General features: G+C 41.4%; 1 protein-coding gene across 3 annotated transcripts in view; it reads right to left on the bottom strand.

Annotated features, from left to right (window-relative positions):
- The window catches only part of zgc:113149 (uncharacterized protein LOC541363 homolog), a 13,887-nt gene extending 10,741 nt beyond the window's left edge, over positions 1-3,146 (bottom strand). The window contains exon 1 of one of the 3 annotated variants that reach the window (XM_046074756.1): positions 2,999-3,146. The gene's annotated coding sequence lies outside the window, so the exon portion shown is untranslated. Of the gene's footprint in view, positions 1-2,474; positions 2,623-2,998 lie in introns of those variants that run through there. The other 2 variants (XM_046074754.1, XM_046074755.1) reach the window with 2 other exon arrangements.
- Between the last annotated feature and the right edge of the window lie 3,475 nt (positions 3,147-6,621).

Here is a 6,621-nt window from a genome sequence, read left to right as displayed (position 1 = left end):
GAATTATTATTACATTTGGATAAAGAAAAGTCACCTGCACCTGCCATCTGAATTTCCTGAAAACGAATAAAGCCCGAGTAAGACACCATGGTGTCGAAACGTTAGTCTGTTTGCAAAATTAAAACCTGAAAATCGATCATTGTGCTTCAGCATGTGGTTTAACGCCACTGGTAATCAGAAAAACTGTCCAATCAGTGTTAATAATTAACTAAGTAATACATTATGTATATTTTACATACACTCATTTGACAGACTCTTTTGTCCAAAGTAGCATTCAAGTTAATGCATCTCACGAAAACACAGAAAAAGGGATGTAAAAATACTCAAAACGACCATTATTTTGTTTGAATCATTTAAGTCACATAGAAGCATGTTTATTATTTAATACTTTCTCATCCATTGAAGCACAGGAAATGTTTTTTTCTGCCATGTGGATCATCCTGTCCGACACTTGGTGGCAGTATATAACCGTATCCAAGTACAAAACCGTGAGCGTTTATCTTAATAAATGCATGTTTCATAGCCAGGACTGCTCAACATTTCAAAAATATGGTAAAAGCCGGTAGCAGGTGCACAAGTTCGAACACACTTGGACTATAACTGCAGCTAACAGTGACATAGAGTAATGTACTGAAAACTGAATCCCCAGACTTGGTAAAACAAATTATTTCAGACAGCACTCGATCTGTGATGACTTCTGTTCTCGTTCCTTACCTATTTGGTGTCACCTGAGATAACCTGGGCTCTACATATAAGCTACCTGATCTCGTCTCAGCTGGGTCACAGCTGCTCATACTCCACCAGAAGCAGAGCCACGCCTACATCGAGAGTCTCGACATCTCATTTCAACACTACAGCCAAGTAGTGTTTTACACATACGAGCAATTTGCTGTGGTGATGAGGTGCTACAAGTAGACAAACATGCAGTCGACATAAATAAATGTACAAATATATAAATATGGAATGGAAGAACAACGTTGCAGATATATACATGTGCATTATTCTGGGTCTGTGCCGTGCAGAAGTAACGCAACGGAGGAGAATACTGTGTACATATAAATATATAAACTGACAACATAAAAATATACAACAAAGATCAACAATCATTAGCCAGTAGGTTTTTAAGAATGTTAATCACCATTAACCAGAAATTACACCATGGTTTGGCTGTAGTAAAAATAATCTACAAAGACCAACCCAAACAGAGATGTTAGGACAATAAGAAAGAAAACATATTTGAGTAATAAGCTTCTTAAAATTGGACTGGAGTTGTTTTCTCCGGCATGAGCCAAGAACATCCTGTTTTTCTTAAGCTTCAGTCCCTACACCGCCCTCCTCTGGTTGGATTTTAAAGTGAAGACCTTATCTTCCATATTCCTTATTATTCTTTTTAATTTTGTCAATTTTATATTTAATATAACTCCTCTCCCCCTGTAATATGTTTAACAACCCATATCCGGAGTAAAGCACATGCAAGTATATTTATTTTACACATAGTTCGATAATTCTTTTATAACTTGCACATCTGTTTTGAATGTCTTTCCGTTAATGTTTCAGATACAAAATAATAATGATTTACTGGCAGTAGTGGACAGAGACCAAGTACATTTACTCAAGTACAGTAGTTAAGTACAAATTAGAGGTTTACTTGTAGTAGTATTTTCTTTCCATGCTACTTTCTACTTCTGCTCCACCCCATCTCAGTGGGGCATCTTGTTCTCGTTACTTCACTACATTTATGTGACAGCTTCAGTTACTTTACAAAGTCAGAGTTTATAAAATACGATGTTTAACAGTTTAGACAAGTCCAGGTGAACAATTAGTCGGGGTTTTTTTTTTTTTTTTATGTAAAAACATTTCATGTTTCCAAATGTGACAGATTTGCTGCTTTTCCTTTAAATCAGTTTAATTATTTAAATGTTTGGTAGTAACATTGAGCTTTGGACTGTTGATTGGACAAAACAACGCATTATGAAGGTGTGTCTTTGCTCTCTGGGTAACTCGCTATTTTCTTAACCTTTACAAATCAAACAAATAATTAACAGGGAAAATAATCATTGGTTTCAGTCCGATATGAAACAGTTCAAAATGAGATCCACCTCAACAACATTAAAATCCTGCTTGTACATGAATGCACAAATAATAATTATCTGTCTTCAGGGAGAACTTTTATACTATTTATTTGTATACTGTATATTATACTTACATACTTTTACTTACGTAACATTTTCAATGCAGGCTGGTACTGGTAACAGAGTATTTTTACAGTGAGGTATTAGTACTTTTACTTAAGTAAAGGATCTGAATACCTCATCCACCAATGTTTCCTGGTGAAGTTGGACATTTATCTGTCAGTGGATGGCAGAAGTTAATTTCCCACTCAACAGGTGAAATCTGTAAAGACTAGTGAAGCTTTTTAAATTAATATAATTGTATTTTCATCCTCAGTGCGCAGGCGCGGTGTTAATATTTACCTGTTCATTCATTCACGAAGGTAAAACTTGTCAAACTAAAATAACATAAATTAGCATTGCGTTTGCTCTGACCACGTGGTCCGTCGGAGCCAATCAGCTGTGACCTCCTCTTGTCTTTGTTGAGCTCGCGCCTGCCTCTCCCCTGCTGCCTCGTGCCTCTCGGCTCGCAGGGAGCTGCCCACCGACTCCGCCATCTCTGTCCGGTACACGGCGCTGAACCGCTGCTACGTTAAAACGGCAAAAGCCCGACCTACGGCGGCTTTCGGTAGTGATACGTAGATTAATCGTGGGTGTAAAACGCCGCTTTGCTTTGTGTGCGCCGGTCCGCTGCGCCATAACTGCCAGGTCAGCTACGCGAGCATCGGCGGCTTGGAAAGAGGACGAACTGTCTCCACGCTCCGTACGCTCTTTTTTAAAGATCGTGTTGCAGCTTTGTTTAACGCTAAATCGACACGTGTGTTGTCTTTTAATAATAATGAATGCGGTGCGCGGCGTAAAAAGGTGAATTTGTAGAGAATAATTACCAGGGAAAATGGCGTTGTTCGCTCTCTCTCCCCTCCTTCTTCCTCCGCGGTTCTCCCGAAAGTTCGGAGTGACGAGAACAACGGAACTGCGCAGACTCCGACAATCTTTTTTTCCCTCCCTTGAACGCGCAACATTTTCAGCTCGCTGCGCGCGCGCCCCCCAGCTGCCCCAGATAACAGTGTGCAACGTTCAGGCCCAAATGCATCAAAACTAACGAATTCTGCACTAATTAATACACACTTTGGGTATTCATGGGAAAACTGATGATTACACCCCCCCAACACTTATAGTCCAACTTGTACGCCATATTTTTATGCACATTTATTTATTCATATTTTAACAACTGAATCACAACAAACACCAATATGCATAGGCTCTAGTTGCGCCACTTTGTCCTTGCAATTATCTTCACCCTCCTGTGAGAAAAGTATGGAGGCCTTGTTCAGGTGAGCCAAGGTCACCAACTGCTTTGTGCTAACATATAATTAATAACCACACCATTAAACAAACCATTGATTCCAGCATTACTCCACGACACACAAGACTGGCTGCTTGTGAACAACAACGACAGAGCAGCTACAAAAAAGTCACACAAAAGATCTAATTGGCTATAATGAGAAACACAAAAAGCACAACACAATAACATTTTCTCTTTTCAACAAATGCTGTGATTCCTGTTAGTTTGACAGTGTAAGTGAGATCAAATCCCCCCTCCTTCTTCTTATGGAATAAGATTAAGAAAAACAAACCAACCCATCGTGATTTCACCACCATTTTATATCAACACGGAGAAGAAAGAAGATGGGAGGGAGGTCAGGAGGAGCAGGTTCCCTGTTTGCTCCGCTTGGTGTCGCCAGAGATCCTCCTCTGGGGACAAATGCGTGTTTCCTTCTTGTGGGCAAAACCCTGCAGCGCCTGCAGAGGGCGCCATCATGCACGTGTTTCACCCTCTGTGCAACATTTCAGCCTAGAGGAAGGGGGGAGGGGTGTGTGGGTTACACTCATGTTTACATTGGGAAATAAACTGGTTGCTGGTAGTGTATTTGTTCTTTTGAGAAATGTGGACATATATTCTGCACACAGAGTTATCCTTTAGTTTTTTTAAATATCTGTCCGGTACAAGAGAAAGGCCACACGCCCCGGCCCACGGAGTCGCTCTTCGCTGTGCTGCTCTCCACATGTTCACCTTTTGTGAAATGATTTCTTGATTTATATGATTTGGTTGTTGTCTGATTGTGCTCTCTGCTGCTGCTGCTGGTGGTGATGGTGCCGCTGCACTGACCCAGTTTCCCCACAGGGATCTGATCTAACTCTCTGCTGAGTGACCGCAGAGGCCACCTTGAGGGGAAATACGAAGTGTGAAATGCAAAGCGACAAAGGCCTTGCTGTGAAATCCCCACAGAAATAGAGTCATAATAATCACGCGACACCTTTCAAAAAGGGTTATGTCATATCCGTGTCACAGCAAAGACTATACCTAGAATAAATAGGAATACTATAACACGAGATAATGAACACTTCATGGGTCTCTGTAACCTCACTACTGACTGTAGCAGAGAAATAACATCCAGCAAGTTTTCACGATGAAAACACTATGACCTACATTTAAAGCATGGAATGACGGCGGCAACACTTTGGCACAGCATGCAAAAGCATAGTAACTGCAGGTAGTAGGGAAAAAATAGAGTGAAATGGAAGAGCGCTCCTTCTATCGTTTCATGAGGTTGTTGGCTTTCTGGTTGGCAGCGTCGATGCGGGACATGTTGAGAATGGCCTGCAGAGAGAGAAAAGAACAGGAAGTGAACCTGGAGGACAGAACCTGTCAGGGTCTGTCTTTCAAATTAAAGTTTGCTTTACTGCAAATACTTCCCAAAGCAGGCTGTGCACTAAATCAATGTTCAGATATTGCTATATACTATAGTATAGAAATATTAAAAAGAAAAAAAACATGTTTTTCGTAGATCTATCTTTTCTCTTCACGGAAAATAAAAACAACAACATAAAAAGACACAATTATGCATTTACTCTACTTATTAAAGCCGGGGTAGGCACGGTTTGCTGCTTCATGAAGCCGCTGCTCACCAGTTTTGGTCAGTGTGTGTGGAAATGAAACAGTAAAGCAGATCGGAGTTAGTATGTGTAATCTGACTTTGGTCGCCGAACGTCCGTATAAGAGTTAGAAAAGTAATTTGTGCATTTATCATGCTCGACTAGACTACTGTAATATTTTATATGTTGGATTGGACCGGTCATCAGCTAGTCCAGAATGCAGCCGCTCCACTTCTAACTGGGAACATTACTCCAGTTTAGCTTCGCTCCACTGGCTTCCTGTACGCTTTAGGATTGATTTTAAGATTTTATTGTGTTTTGAAGGTGTTAAATGGGTTGGCACCTTCTTATTTATCTGATCTTTTACTTCTTTACACTCCTGTCAAAGCGCTGAGGTCGTCCAATCAGATGCTCCTCGATGTTCCCACATCCAGGTTAAAAAACAAAGGTGGCCGAGCCTTTTTGGTGGCTGCTCGTAATCTCTGGAATATTTGATATATTCAAATAGGAAGTCCTTGCTTAATACCCTCCTCTACTTGTTGCCTTTCAATTTGGATTGAGTTGTGACACCTTTTCTACCCTCTTTGTTTTGTGTATCCTGAGCTTGGAAAGCACTTTGGTGAACTATGGTTGCTTTTAAATGTGCTATGTAAATACATTTGATTGATTGACTGACGAGACTACTGCTGCATTTAATCAGTGGCATCAGACACTGTAAAGCGGTGGTAGGTGTGGATGTGAAAGTGAACGGTTGTGTGCGTCTTTTAGCAACCTGTCCAGGTGCACAGCGTCAACGTGTGCCAGGATACGCTCTCAGCCCCTGCAACCCTGCGCAGTATCAGCAGTATATTTAATGGATGGATGGATTTATCATTTCATTTATCACATATTATCATATTGTTTTCCTCTTTTCTGGATTATGTAACACTGTGATTAGTGGTGTTTCTGTTATGATTGGTTTGTTTCATAACTCCTGTCTGCAAAAAATATATTATTATATATTTTCTGATATTTGGTGGTGTTCTGTGACGTACTGTGATGTCTGTTGATACCTCATGAAACAGCGCTAAAGGCTGGAATGTACCTTTCCCTGTATGCGGTCGATCTGGACGTTCTGCGTGTCTATCTCGTTGCTCATGTCCAGGGCCATGCTCTTCAGATTCCCGATGATGCTGCCGACATGCGTCAGGTTCTCCTCCATCTCGTCCTCGCGGGCATCCTTAGTCACCCTGAGATTGAGCAGAACAAAACGCGTGTGTGTGTGTGTTTGTGATAACGTCCTGTGTTTGGCCAGCTGCCGGTGTGACTGATGACTGGGTAGTATTACATTACGCCACACAGCTGCCTCTCCTACACACTTCATTAAACTCTCCTATTACGATCTCTCTCTACCTCCCTATGTATCCTCCGCTCATGATCATTTGCTCCCTCTCATCGACGACTCGAGACGACGGCGGCTGATTGGACATGACGCCATCTTGACCGGAAGCTCCGCCCCAAACTGCCTTGTACGCCCCGCTTTCCTCAAAGGCCTTCAGTCTCAGAGAGAGAGAGAGAGAGAGAGAGAGAGAGA

This window comes from Micropterus dolomieu, linkage group LG17 (genome assembly GCF_021292245.1).
Source record: "Micropterus dolomieu isolate WLL.071019.BEF.003 ecotype Adirondacks linkage group LG17, ASM2129224v1, whole genome shotgun sequence".
Classification (NCBI taxonomy): Eukaryota; Metazoa; Chordata; class Actinopteri; order Centrarchiformes; family Centrarchidae; genus Micropterus; species Micropterus dolomieu.
Note: the sequence above shows the minus strand (reverse complement) of the source record. Positions and strands in the feature narration are given on the sequence as shown.